We start from the raw sequence: 15,364 nt of genomic DNA, 5'->3' as shown, positions 1-15,364 counted from the left end.
AAGATTCATTTCAATTGAGCAATTGAGAGTCCAGTGGCAGTTTACACTTGGGACAGAAGCCTAAGGAGAGAGGAACTTGAAGACTCTGAGTCGTCATTCTTCTTTTGTAGGTTAGAGACTTTGGAGAAAGTAGTAAACTTGTATAAAGAGCTTATATGATCTGAATCTTCACTACTATACCTAGGTCAAAAGGTAGTTTAATCTATAATATATATAAACAGCTCATACAGCTCAACAACAAATGACCCGAATGAAAAATAGGCTGAAGACCTTAACAGAAATTTCTCCAGAGAAGATATATAGGTGGTCAGTAGGCATATTAAAAAAATGCTCAATATCGCTAATTATTAGAGAAATGCACATCAAAAATGCAATGAGGTACCACCTCAAAATCATCAAAATGGCCATCATTAAAAAGTCTACAAATAACAACCTCTGGAAAGACGTAGAGAAAAGGGAAAAGGGAAACCTCCTACACTGTTGGTAGGAATGTAAGTTGATGTATGACTATGGAAAATAATATGGAGATTCCTCAGAAAAGTCAAAATAGAATTACCATATGATTCAGCAATCCCATTCTGGACACGTACAACTCCCCCCTCCAAAAAAAAAAAGTCATTCAAAAAGATACATGGAACCCTCTGTTCATAGCATCACTATTTAATTGTCCATCAACAGATGAATTGTTAAAAAGATATCATAAGTATATATGATGGAATACTACTCAGCCATAAAAATGAATAAAATAATGTCATTTGCAGCAACATAGATGCAATTAGAGATTATCATATATAAGTGAAGTAAGTCAAAAGAGACAGACACATACCACGTAACATCACTTATATGTGGAATCTGAACTACAGCACAAATGAACTTATCCACGAGACAGACACAAACCAGTAAGCATGGAGAGCTGTCTCGTGGTCGCCAAATGGGAGAGATTAGGGGAGAGAAGGCCTGGGAATTTGGAATTAGCAGGTGTCAGCCTGATATCATACATAGGACTGATAAACAACAAATTCTACTGTCTAGTACAGGGAACTGTATTCAATATCCTGATAAATCATAATGGCAAAGAATATTTTAGAGTGGAATGACTTCATGTGTATGACTGAGTCACTTTGCTGTACAGTAGAAATGGGCACATCACTGTAAATCAACTATAAGTCAATAAAAAAGAAAAGATAAAAAATGTAACCAGGAAAACAGTGGCAGCTATGCAGTCCACACAGCTATGGTTGGGTCAGATAATAGGTTTCCTTGGTAGCTTAGCTGGTAAATAATCTGTCTGCAGTACAGGAGACCCTGGTTTGATTCCTGGGTCAGGAAGATCTGCTGAAGAAGGGATAGGCTACCCACTCCAGTATTCTTTGGCTTCCTTGGTGGCTCAGTTGGTAAAGAATCTGTCTGCAATTCAGGAGACCAGGGTTCAATCCCTGGGTTGAAAAGATCCCCTAGAGAAGGGAACTACCCACTCGAGTATTCTGGCCCGAAGAATTTCATGGGTTTGTAGTCCATGGGTCGCAGAGTCATACCCGACTGAGCAACTTTCACTTTCACAACCATGAAGACAAGAGAAGACACACTCTTATGGATTCTAAGTGAGGGACTCTGGTGAGGGATTAGATGTTGTGAGTGCAGTAAAGATTCAGCTGTCCAAAGTGGCCTAGGGAAGAATAATATATAGCAGATTGAAGTGATGTGGCTGCACTGATGCATGTGAGGGAACACATTTGGAAGAGCAATGGAGAAAATTGCCAACAAAGGTTCGTCTAGTCAGGCTATGGTTTTTCCTGTGGTCTAGTATGGATGTGAGAGTTGGACTGTGAAGAAGGCTGAGCACCGAAGAATTGATGCTTTTGAACTGTGGTGTTGGAGAAGACTCTTGAGAGTCCCTTGGACTGCAAGGAGATCCAACCAGTCCATTCTGAAGGAGATCAGCCCTGGGATTTCTTTGGAGGGAATGATGCTAAAGCTGAAACTCCAGTACTTTGGCCACCTCATGCAAAGAGTTGACTCATTGGAAAAGACTCTGATGCTGGGAGGGATTGGGGGCAGGAGGAGAAGGGGACAACAGAGGATGAGATGGCTGGATGGCATCACTGACTCAATGGACGTGAGTTTGAGTGAACTCTGGGAGTCGGTGATGGACAGGGAGGCCTGGCGTGCTGCGATTCATGGGGTCGCAAAGAGTCGGACACAACTGAGCGACTGAACTGAACTGAGACCATAAATCTCTTAATCAACACTGTTTTAAAAAAATTCAGAATGGGGTACCTATCAGTAAGAAGCTTTGCAAACCGCTACACATCAAAATCAACAGTTTAAATGGTGAAGATGTTATAAATCCATCACTTAGAGTACAAATGATCTAAATGGAGAAACCTTCATTCAAAAAAATCTACTAAATCTTGGTAAAAACAGTAAAATAACCTACTCTCTAATCTGTTGCTCAGCTCAGCTTCATATTATGTGGCCTGTACCCATGGCATGTACAGCCAAGAAGAGACGGAGTATAGGTTCTCCCAGATCTAAGTTTGAGATTTCAGTTTCAAACCAGAAAGGGCAGATTGTTGTTACTTCACTGTCTTGCTTTCCTAGCCCCCAGTGAAAACCCCCTTTTTTACTCATCCTCCCTCAGAGGGTGGAAACTTTATTTTAGGAGTTACAGACCAATAATACTGAGTCCCTACTCACCCAGACCCCTAAGGGCAAGGATATCTCTCCAGGCAAAGCAGGTTCTGCTTTGGCCCCAGCTCCAAACACTGAAGTAAGGATTTTGACTAGAATGAAAGGAGGTACTTAGGAATAAAAAGCTTCAGAACTGTGCCTAAGGATGCATTTAGAACAAGAATGGAGAAAGTAAAAACTAAGGGCATTTTTGATAGTAGCAGAGATCGTTGTTGTTGCTTTCAGTTGCTAAGTCATGTCCGACTCTTTGCAACCCCATGGACCGCAGCATGCTAGGCTTCCCTGTCCTTCACTCTCTCCCAGAGTTTGCTCAAACTCATGTCCATTGATTCAGTGATGCCATCCAACCATCTCATCCTCTGCCACGCCCTTCTCCTCCTGCCCTCAATCTTTTCCAACATCTGGGTCTTTTCCAATGAGCAAGCTCTTTGAATCAAGTGGCCAAAGTATTGGAGCTTCAGCTTCAGCATCAGTCCTTCCAATGAATATTCAGGGTTGATTTCCTTTAGGATTGACTGGTTTGATCTCCTTGCTGTCCATGGGACTCTCAAAAGTATTCTCCACACCATAAATGATAATTTCTTAATGTCCACAAAATGGTAGAATAGTAGGAAGCTTAATAGAAAACCAAGAAAAGGCACAACCAAAAAAAGCCCTTCTGCGATCACAAGAAGCTCTGAATCTGGAAGACTGTGCATTTGTGATGAGCTGCACCCACTCAGGAGCAATCACAGCAGGGCCTGGGTCAAATTTTACAGCATTACCCAAGAAAGAACACACAGATCTATTAAGACAGGACAGAAGCTTCACTGGGAAAAGAGGCTTAAATCAAATACTGGCTGAATGAACTATTCTGACTCAAAAGTAACTCCCTGAAAATCAGGTTCAAAAATAAAATTACACACATCTTTGGAGTTCTGGAAGAATGCATGAATGCCCAAGGCTATAGACTCTGGGGAGATCACAGAGGAAACATTCAACCTAAAAGTTCCTAGCTAAATGCGAAACATAAATAAACACATAAACTCATTGAAACTTAAGTACAAGCCACATGTGCACATATGTGATGCTACTAGGTAAATATCTGACTGACTAAGGGACTTAAGCAGAACCTTTGATCCCTAAGTGGACTATGGTGACATAGGAGAAATCTCTAAGCAGCTAAATTAAAAGGTAAAAGCAAGGGAGAATCAGAGTAGGGACATTGAAGGTTGCACATTTTTGGGGTGGCGGTGGGATTTCACAGAATCAGTTCAGCCAAGTTCTAAAGAAATAAACAGATGATTAAGCAAACAGCAACAGCAGCCTCTGGTGGGGGTGGAGAAGAAGTTAGCTGTTTCCTAATGTATTATCTAAAATGATCAGTTTCCAACATAACATTTGAGTCATCTAAAGAGATAAGTAAGTATAACATACATCTGGGTAGCAAATGGAGATAAAAATAAAAATCATTTTGAAGTGGATGAGATGATAGACTATGCTAAGATTTCAAAGCATTTTAATACATATGTTAAAGGAACTAAAGGATACCATGCTTAAATGATTAAAGGAGGGTTAATGATATTGATCGAAGAAGGCAATGGCACCCCACTCCAGTACTCTTGCCTGGAAAATCCCATGGATGGAGGAGCCTGGCAGGCTGCAGTCCATGGGGTCGCTAGGAGTCAGACACGACTGAGTGACTTCACTTTCACTTTCCACTTTCATGCATTGGAGAAGGAAATGGCAACCCACTCCAGTGTTCTTGCCTGGAGAATCCCAGGGACAGGGGAGCCGGGTGGGCTGCCGTCTCTGGGGTCGCACAGAGTCGGACACGACTGAAGCGACTTAGCAGCAGCAATGATATTGATAAAGTGTCCCTCCATCCAGAAGATACAACATTTTTATAAAAGTATATTCATCTAAAAGCAGCGCCCAAATATATGAAGCAAACACTGAATTGACAGGAGAAATATATAACTCAATAAGAGTTAGAGACATCTATATACTACTTTTAGTAATGGAGGGGCAAGATCAAAAGAAGAAGAAAAAAAAAAAAGAAACCTGATTATGTTGCAAGTTAACTAGAAATAATAGATATTTGTAAACCACCCTACTCAACTGAGGCAGAATACACATTCTTTTCAAGCACATATGAAATATTCTCTAAGATAGGACATATTCTAGGACATAAAACAAGCTTCAGTAAATATAAAAACATTTTGATCCTATAAAGTACACACTCCTACTACAGTGAAATCAAATTGAGAGATATACAGAAGAAAGTTTTGTAAATGCAAATTATTTGGAGGTTAAACAACTCACTCCTAAATGATCAATGGGTGGAAGAGGAACTCACAAAGAAATAAGAAAATAACTTGCCATGAAATTAGATAAAAATACCACATATCAAGACTTATAGAAAGCAGGGATATCATTCTCAGAGGGAATTTTTTGTCTGCCAAAACCTACATTTAAAAGAAAAAAAAATTGTTCACAAATTAGCAATCTAAACTTCCAACTTAAAACAAAACAAAACAAAACATAGTAAAACAAGATTAAACGAAACTGAAAGTAAGCAGAAGTAGGAAATAATAAAGATTAAAGTTGTTGTTATTTAGCCACTAAGTCATGACTGACTCTTTATAGACTCTTCTATAGCCCAGCAGACTCCTCTGTCCATGTGCTATCTCAGGCAGGAATGCTAGGTGGATTGCCATTTCCTTCTCCAGGAGATCTTCCCCACCAGGGATTGAACCTGGGTTTCCTGCTTTGGCAGGTGGATTATTTACTGTTGATCCTCCAAGGAAGCCCAAAGATAAAAGTAGAGATAGGTAAAACAGGGAACGGAAAAAAAAGAGAGAAATGCATAGAAAATCAATGACGCAGTTGTCGCTTGGAATTTGAGATGGTGTCAAAATCCTTAACGTATGCTTTGTAAATTCACAATACATGTAAAGCATGATTATCACATTAGAAAGGCAGAGAAGAAGTTGGAGTAGCAAAGCATGGGTTTGCTGTGTCCTCTGTTAAGGATATCATCAGGCTGAGATCAAGGTTTCAGCTGGGAATATGATATTGCCTGAAGTTTGGGGCTTTCTTCTAAGATCACTGGTTTTTGGCACAGTTTATTTCTTTGTACTTCTGTGGCTAAGACTCCTATTTTCTTGTTGGCTTTTGTTTGGGGATACTCTTAGCTCCTAGAATCCTCCTTCAGGGATTTGCTACATGCCCCCTTAGTCTTGATATATGGCTCTTTACTGTCTTCCAAGCCAGTAAGAGATCAATAGAGACCTCAACTGATTAGGTCAGACCCACTCAGGGTAACTTCTGTTTTTTTGGACACAAATTCAACTGATTGGGCTTTTAATTATATGGATCAAATTCATTTTGCCATATAACCTAACATAATCAGATAAGTAAAACCCTCTCATATGAATGTATATATAATAGCTGTTGCCAAGTCCAACTAATAGATACACATCTTCTTCATGAACTCACAAAACAATACAAATGGAATCATGAACCTTATAAGTGATCAAATAATTTATGGCAACCAAAAAAATCCATACATTCAGTTGGAAGAGAAGAACTAAATAGATTCAGATGTTTTTATACGAGTTGAAGACTGAATTAGCTGACATTCTCTTGTTGATCTGTCTTAGACATGTGTAAAGAATAATGAAAAAAATAGTAGTATGTTAAAGATGTAGAGTCATTTCACAAGTATTTTATCATTTCATATTGATTAAAATAATGAATATTTCCAAGCCAGTGGGAAGTACTGGGTTGGCCAAAAAGTCTGCTCATTTTCCATGGAAGACCTTAAAGAACTTTTTGGCCAACTCAATATTTATTTAACACCAAGATTATAATTTTTATCTATCTTTATGACTTACATTTCTCCATCCTGGGCCTGTAAGTATTGAAAATAAATCATATGCTTGTTTTAAAAGTGTGAAGTTCCCTTTCAACTTTATAATTCATTACATTAGCATTATAAGGAATAATCTAGAAGGAAAATAGAGGGAAATGAGAAAATGAACAAAAGTAAAGAAATATATGGTTAAGAAAGAAGATAAAATACAGAGAAAAGGAGAAAACCCAGCTCTTAACTATTTAGAACTAGCTTCAAGTCTCAAGTTTGAAAGCACTTCAGAACTCTTAGCTCTCAGATATGTATCTGTACTGTGCTCTTCTCTGAAATGGAAGCCCTAAATTCTTTCATATTTATTTTAAATTGCCTCATTTATAAAAATGATTCATGTTTGTTTTCCTGACTTTTCTTATTTGCTACCACTGACAAAAGATTCCAGTTAAAATATTTGAGTCACTTAGAGATTATTTTTTTCATGCCTATTTATCTTCCACATTCAGAATCCTTCTCTTGTCCTTTCCTGGTTCGGGAATCACCGACTACATCTATCTACCATCTTTTTAGACATCACCAAACAACTCAGATTTTCTTCTAGGTCTTGGCTTTTCTCAATGCAAATGTGCCTGTCCTGTGGAGTTGCAGCTTAAAGCATTTTGTTGTATTTCATGCTGCCCTTTGAAAGGCGACTGGTAGATCCCAGATTAATTTAGTGCAAGTCGTTCTGGTCTGCACATTCCTGTTGATGTAGCTTTAGCAGAATTCATGTGTGTGCATGCATGCTCAGCTGCGTCTGACTCCTTTTGACCCCGTGCGCTGTAGCTTGCCAGACTCTCTCTCCATGGAATTTTCAAGGCGAGAATACTGGAGGGAGTTGCCATTTTCTACTCTAGAGAGATGTTTCCAACACAGAGTTTGAACCTGCGTCTCCTGTATCTTCTGCCTTGGTTGGCAGATTCTTTACCACTGTGCCATCTAGGAAGCCCATATTATGGTCAATAACAATAGATCAATATAGCAAGTATTTATATCTATATATCTAAATAGATATTTGCATGAAGGTATACATTTATATTGGAGAAGGCAATGGCACCCTACTCCAGTACTCTTGCCTGGAAAATCCCATGGACGGAGGAGCCTGGTAGGCTGCAGTCCATGGGGTCACTAGGAGTCGGACACAACTGAGCGACTTCACTTTCACTTTCACTTTCATGCATTGGAGAAGGAAATGGCAACTCACTCCAATGTTCTTGCCTGGAGAATCCCAGGGACAGGGGAGCCTGGTGGGCTGCAGTCTATGGGGTCGCACAGAGTCGGACACGACTGAAGCGACTTAGCAGCAGCAGCAGCAGCATACATTTATATATGTCTTCAACTAATATTAGCAAATTGAATCCAGCAACATACAAAAGAATTATTATATTGGAAATAAGTGAAATTTATCCAATAATGCAAAAAAAGTGAAAGTGTTAGCTGCTCAGTTGTGTCCAATTCTTTGTGACCCCATGGACTGTAGCCCACCAGGCTCCTCTGTCCATGGAATTCTCTAAGCAAGATTCGAGAGTAGGTTGTCATTTTCTTCTCTGGGGTATCTTCCTGAACCAGGGATTGAATCCAGGTCTCCTGCATTGCAGGCATACTCTTTACTGACTGAGCCACCAGGGGATTCCTCAAGTAATGAAAGGTTGATTAAATACACAAAAATCAGTTAATGTAAATACACATTATAAATGAAATAAAATTCAAAAACCATGTGAGTATCTCCAGAACCAAACAAAAAGTATTTGACAAAATTCTACACTCATTAATTAAAACAGCAAAGACAACTCTCAACAAGCTGGGAATAAATGAAAAATTATTCCACCTGATAAAGGACATTTAATACACCCTTAATGGTGAACATGAATGTTTCCCTCTTAAGGTCAGAAACAAGACCAGGAAGTCCATTCTCATCAGTGTTATTCAATATTGTACTAAGAATTCTAGACAATGCAATCAGGAAAGACAAAGAAGTAAAGTTATCCAAACTGGAAAGATAGAAGTAAAATTGTTTTTATTCACAGATGATACAAGCGTGCAGGGTGAAAATTCTAAGATTCACACACAAAAAAAGTACAATATCAAAAGTAATAAACAAGTCACAAAGGTTGCAAGATGAAAAATCAGCGGGGCGCGGCGCGGTGGTGAGGCGGCGGCTGGAGTGTGTGGCAGCGCGGGCGCTCAGCATGGCTCGCCTGGTGCTTGGTCTGATGAGCTGTACCCTCTTTACAACAGTTAATGGTCTGTATTCGTCTAGTGATGATGTAATTGAATTAACCCCCTCAAACTTCAACCGAGAAGTTATTCAGAGTGACAGTTTGTGGCTTGTAGAATTCTATGCTCCATGGTGTGGCCACTGCCAGAGGTTAACACCAGAATGGAAGAAAGCAGCAACTGCCTTGAAAGATGTTGTCAAAGTTGGTGCAGTTGACGCAGACAAACATCAGTCCCTAGGGGGTCAGTATGGTGTTCAGGGATTTTCTACCATTAAGATTTTTGGATCCAACAAAAACAAACCAGAAGATTATCAGGGTGGCAGAACTGGTGAAGCCATCGTGGACGCTGCCCTCAGTGCTCTGCGCCAGCTTGTGAAAGACCGCCTTGGCGGCCGGGGCAGAGGCTACAGCTCTGGAAAACAAGGCAGAGGTGACAGTTCAAGTAAGAAGGACGTGATTGAGCTGACGGACGACAACTTTGACAAGAATGTCCTTGACAGTGAAGATGTTTGGATGGTTGAGTTTTATGCTCCCTGGTGTGGACACTGCAAAAACCTAGAGCCAGAATGGGCCGCGGCCGCTACAGAGGTGAAAGAGCAAACGAAAGGCAAAGTGAAACTCGCAGCTGTGGATGCCACTGTGAACCAGGTTCTCGCCAGCCGATACGGGATTAGGGGATTCCCTACAATCAAGATATTTCAGAAAGGTGAGTCTCCTGTGGATTACGACGGGGGACGCACGAGATCCGACATTGTTTCCCGGGCCCTCGATCTGTTTTCTGACAACGCTCCACCTCCTGAGCTGCTTGAGATCATCAACGAGGACGTCGCCAAGAAGACGTGTGAGGAGCATCAGCTCTGTGTCGTGGCCGTGCTGCCCCACATTCTTGACACAGGAGCTGCAGGCAGAAATTCTTACTTGGAAGTTCTTCTGAAGTTGGCAGACAAATACAAGAAGAAAATGTGGGGGTGGCTGTGGACAGAAGCTGGAGCCCAATCTGAACTAGAGAACGCACCGGGGATTGGAGGGTTTGGATACCCTGCTATGGCAGCTATTAACGCACGCGAGATGAAATTTGCTCTCCTAAAGGGATCGTTCAGTGAGCAAGGCATTAATGAGTTTCTCAGGGAGCTGTCTTTCGGGCGGGATCTACGGCGCCTGTAGGCGGTGGTGCTTTCCCCACCATCAGCACCAGGGAGCCCTGGGACGGCAAGGACGGCGAGCTTCCCGTGGAAGATGACATTGACCTGAGTGAGGTGGAGCTGGACGACCTGGAGAAAGGTGAATTGTGAGAGGCTCCGCAAAGACTTCAGCTTTCTTTTCTTGGGAGCAGATTTTCTGTGGTGAAGGAACGTCCTTTCCAGTCCAAGGAACCTACCAGTGGCCTTTTTAACGGAGAAGTAACCCTTGACTGGTCATTTGAAAACACTGCAGCAGTGAACTTTTGCGTCTCAAGAAAACAATGAAAAATTATATGAATTGTCGTAGCCAGTGAAATGAGTTGTATCCTGTCAAGTAATATTTTGAAGAAAACGGATGGGCTGTTGAAGCGTTTTTCCCTCCCTCTGACTTGCTGCTTGGATGTTCTTGGAGGCTGTTTCTTACATACAGGTTTTTTAATGTGACCCTTTTCATTTGAATATTAATAGCTTTTTTCCATTAAAGAATAAAACAATATTTTGGACAATGCCAAAAAAAGAAAGAAAGAAAAATCAATGTATAACATATTGATGGCAGGATGGAAAAATCTAATAAAAAGCAAGGTGGCCAAAAATGGATACAGGGAAAGACTAAAGTTGAAGAAGAAGGAAAAAAAAAAAAATGGCAGCAGTGTTTCGGAAACAGAGTGCTCTGCCCTCAAAATATGACCTGCTAAACACCCTAGGTGGGAGGAAAGTTTTGTGACTTTTTTGCAGGGAAGTCTTGGAAAGACTTGAAAATTAGAAGAAATTAGAAGAACTAAATGGGCGTGTTTACACCTCATTTTAAATTAATATCAGCATGAAAATAGGACAGACTCCAGTGGTAATAAAATTGAATTTCAAGGTAAATAAAATAGTGTCTTTTAAAATACCCAAACAATGAGATGTTAGACTGGGGTGGCTCTAATGCCTTTGATGGTTACATAAGCAAAGCAAAATCCTGTAAATCCCTCAAGATTAAGAAGAAAACCAATCATAGCCAAGTAGACTTTCCTAAATTATGCAATCACTTAAGCTATAGACAATCAAATGGTTTCCTTACTTTGTCTGCTTGTCTTCTTTATAAAAACCCTCACCCAAGTTCCTTTCAGTGGAGCACTCCTAACCAACTCTGGTTTGACACTGCTAATGTAAATCCATGATAGCCCAAATAAACTCTTCAAAAATTAAATTCATCCTTTAAGATCTGTTTGTGAGCACTTACATGTTTTAACTATATTAAAAAAAGGAAAACGTTTTATTTCTCTGGCAAATTTCCCAATTTGGGGTATAATTCTCTGCTGTTTCCCTTGGGTCTAGTAATGAGCCTAGCTCATTTCATATCAGCAATCCTAGGGAACTAGGGCAAGGAAAAATAAAAGGGAGCAGCAGTGGATTTAATATTTTTTGCTTGTAACATTTCATGAAATGAAAAGGAAAATACCTTACCTGTTGTCTCCTCTACTCAACTATTCTATAAATACAGTGCTACTTCACTACAGATGTCACACAATACGCAATTCTGCCACCCTAGCTGGGGGGTCCTACAAATGTAACACCATCTACCTGGAGGAAACATGGGATTAAGGCTCAGTCCCAAAGGCACCTCCTCTGTCCACTTCAGACGCCAACAGCGAGTCCAGATTATCCCCTGTGCCTCCAACTAACTTCCTATAAACCAGAGTTCCTATAAGCCCCTGCCGTGTTCAACTAATTTGCTTGAGGGGCTAACAGAATTCAGCAAAACAGTTTGCTCACTAAAATACTGGTTTCCTACAAATGATATTAAAGGATAAAAATCAATTTCCAAAGAAAAACAGAAGGTAAGGTCCAGAAGGAACTGGTGCTTGTGTTATAAGATTGAACTGGCCTTTTTAACATCTGAGAATGACCCAGAAAACAAAGCAATCTTCTGGAGAATGAATCAAAAGGGAAGAAGAATAATTGAATAGAGAGGGTTTTAAAAGTCAACTTCAAACTAAATAAATAAATAGTTATTTTTTTACATGATCAATAACAAACAGAACAGGTATGTGTATGATGAATGCCTTAAAAGTAGGCATATGAATAAATCAAATGAGCCATATTCAAACCAGTATAATAAAACCAGAATTCAGACACATTTTTGTTAAATTCTCCTTCATTCATCTCCCTGAGAACTTGCAATTATATTGTAAATCTAGTTTTACATCCTACTCTTTTACTTAATATTAACATTAGGCATGTCTATGTATGATTAAATCTTATTTATATTATTTCTAATACTGGATCACTCCAGAATATTAAATAAATGTACTATGCATTAGCAAATCACACTTACACTTTGAAATATTTAATTTTTTCATATATTTTCAAAATAGATGATACTGCATCAAACATATTTATAGGTAGGAGCTGTTTAAAATTTATTTTCAATTATTTATTTGGATAGATTCCCAGAATATGTTTCAAATTTTAATACAAATATGCAAATTCTTTGATTACTTTCCATAAAGATTATATTGTTACACTCTCATAATCAGTGTGTGCAAGCACATATTTCTGTATTGCTGATAACAGTTTTTTTGAGAAATTCTAAAGATCTAGTTAGATTTCATTCCAAGAAAAATTTAAAGGGATGTCTGAAAAAAATAAATAAAGGGATGTCTGTTAATTAGTAATCAAATATCAGGATTATGATATGGAATAAATATTTAGATCTCCCCTGTATGTAAAGATATATAAATGTCTATACAAATGGAGAAATTCTAATCTCCACTTTTCAAAGAATATATTTTCTGATACTGGCCTCAATAATATCTATATTCTGATTCACAACCTGATATTTACTATTGGGTCTCTAATATCTCAAGATTACTGGTTATCTTTTGGAAAACAAAAGTATCATTCAAAGAGTAGAAAGAAAATAAAATAATAGGGTTCTCATTTAACTTTACAGTTTAAAAAAAATTGGGCTACAGTAAAGCCCTAAACTGAGCTTCCCAGGTGGCACAGTGATAAAGAATCCTCCTACCAATGCAGGAGATACAAGAGATGTGGGTCCAATCCCTGGGTGGGGAAGATCACCTGGAGAAAGAAATGACAACCCTCTGAGTATTCTTGTGTAGAAAATTCCATGGACAGAGGAGGCTGGTGGGCTACAGTCCAGGGGGTTGTGAAGAATCAGATACAACTGAGCAAACATGCACACACACGCACACACAAAGCCCTAAGCTCCGCATCAACCATTTGTAAATATCAGTATAACTAGAACCAGCAGTTTTTCCCCCTCTCTAATGAGTAGCTGTTCTGCAAATATTACTCATAAAAATACTTTATAGGACGGAATAAAATCAGTTCCAGTTTTAGGCTATCTAATTTCATGGTTAAAAAAATTAGAATATGCATTGCAGTTTTCTCTTTAATCTGATACACAATGCCTGCAAATCAAAATGGATTCTTTCTAATTTCAACTTAAATTGGTGAAAATATAAAATAAAGGACTGAGAAAGAAAAGACGGAAAATAGGCAGGAAACAAAATTGAAGGAATCTTATATGTTCTTTTCCTAAAATTGTGTACCTTGTAATTGTATTCCCGAGCATCAGTTTTAAACTTTGGGTTCCTTGCCATGAAATTAGCTCTCCCTTTCACCCTCAAGTTTAAAGAACAGAAAATGAAGTGCATCATGTGGACTTCAAGCTGTAATTTCCTTTAAAGTTGTTAAAGTCATAAACTGTAAGTGGGAACCGAAAGTCAAAATTACAACCTTTCTAATATCCCAACCAGGTATGTTTTATTTTTATATAATGGAGGTTTCCGCCAACTCTACTAACACCAAATTTGCACACAATTGCCATTAAAAATAACTTTTTTCCCATTTTATATAAAGAAAAAGGCAAGAACACCACTGAGTTTAAAACTGTTGCCACTTTTAATAAAATGTTTCAGGTATTTTCAATAATTAAAATAAAAAATAAATCAATAGCAAAGAAAAGATAACCATTTAAAGAAATAGCTCATTTACCTCACTTGAGATGGTGTAAGTCTAATATGTTTATTAATTATTTTTGCTTCAGTAGAATTCTTTGTAAATGACAGTGTAAGCAGAAATAAGGTGGCAGCAAATGGAAAGGGTTTGAAAGTATTTTAAACTAACTTTAAACTAACTTTCAAATAAATAATTTCACTATATAACTGATACGAGGGTCATTTACTTCCTAAAGATGACAATGCTTTTTGCATAGTGATTGTACAAAATATTTTTAAAACAATAGCAATATTCTGTCACCCAAAATGTTATGCTTTACTTAATATTCTAATACATATTACCCCAAACTGGACTACATAGGGTATCACATGAAAGGGAAATTGAAGATAAGGATATTTTAAGTCACTCAAGTAGACATTACAGCTATATTTTGGGAATGGATACAGTGATTCAAGAGCATCTTATATTTTTTAAAAGTGATGAAAAAAGGACATTGGAGAATACCCCTAGTTAAGCGGTTGGCATAAGTAAAAAATGGACACCCCAAATCATATCAAAATAGAATACGATACATGATATAAGAAAGAGTTATGCAAATGTTGGGATTCATAGACATCCATCCAAGAAGAATGAAAATATGTATCACAAATATTAATATATGAAAATTCATAATGGAACTCACTTTAGCAAAAATGTGGAATGTCCATCAATCAGTGGATGGATAAACATAATTATGTGCCTGTACACTGGGATACTTGTCAGTAATAAAAAGAACAAAGTCCTAGTATATGCTCCTACTTGATAAACCTTCCCGAAAATACATCAGTGAAAAAACTCAGCTGTAGAACATCACTTACCATATGAAGTGGTCAATTTATAGAAAATGTTCAGAAAAGGCAAATGCGTATGAGAAGAAAGTAGGCTGGTGGTTGCCCGGGACCGGGCGGGAACAGTGTGTGCTAATGATTTCCTTTTGGAGTGACAGAAATGTTCTATAGCTAGACTGTGCTGTTGCCTGGCAACACCCTGAACTTCTCAAAAATCACTGAATTGTGCACATTGAATAAGTCAACAGTGTGATACGTACGTTAAAATCAATAAAGTGGAAATATGTTTGGTTAGGATTCAAAAGATGAAATTGTGGTTATAGGAAGATCTCATAGAAGAGGATATATTTGGAAGCATTTTAAAGCTTAATGTGATTTGATTTTATTTATATGTGTCATGCAGGTCTGCATAGAAAAAAGAACAAAGGTAGCATAAGTAAAAGTAATATTTGAATTTGAATTAGACATTAATACAATATGAAAGATGCACATTAAGTAAGCATAAGGAATGAAGCAAATAAAACACACTCAAAATTTTCTGTTTCAGTTATAAAATATTGACTTGGATAATGAAACCCTCAGTACAAC

General features: G+C 38.3%; 1 pseudogene; it reads left to right on the top strand.

Annotated features, from left to right (window-relative positions):
• The first annotated feature begins 8,717 nt into the window (after positions 1–8,717).
• LOC102268686 (protein disulfide-isomerase A6 pseudogene) lies at positions 8,718–10,491 on the top strand (annotated as a pseudogene).
• The last annotated feature ends 4,873 nt before the right edge of the window (positions 10,492–15,364 follow it).

The sequence above is a fragment of the Bos mutus genome, chromosome 10 (assembly GCF_027580195.1).
Source record: "Bos mutus isolate GX-2022 chromosome 10, NWIPB_WYAK_1.1, whole genome shotgun sequence".
Lineage (NCBI taxonomy): Eukaryota > Metazoa > Chordata > Mammalia > Artiodactyla > Bovidae > Bos > Bos mutus.
Note: the sequence above shows the minus strand (reverse complement) of the source record. Positions and strands in the feature narration are given on the sequence as shown.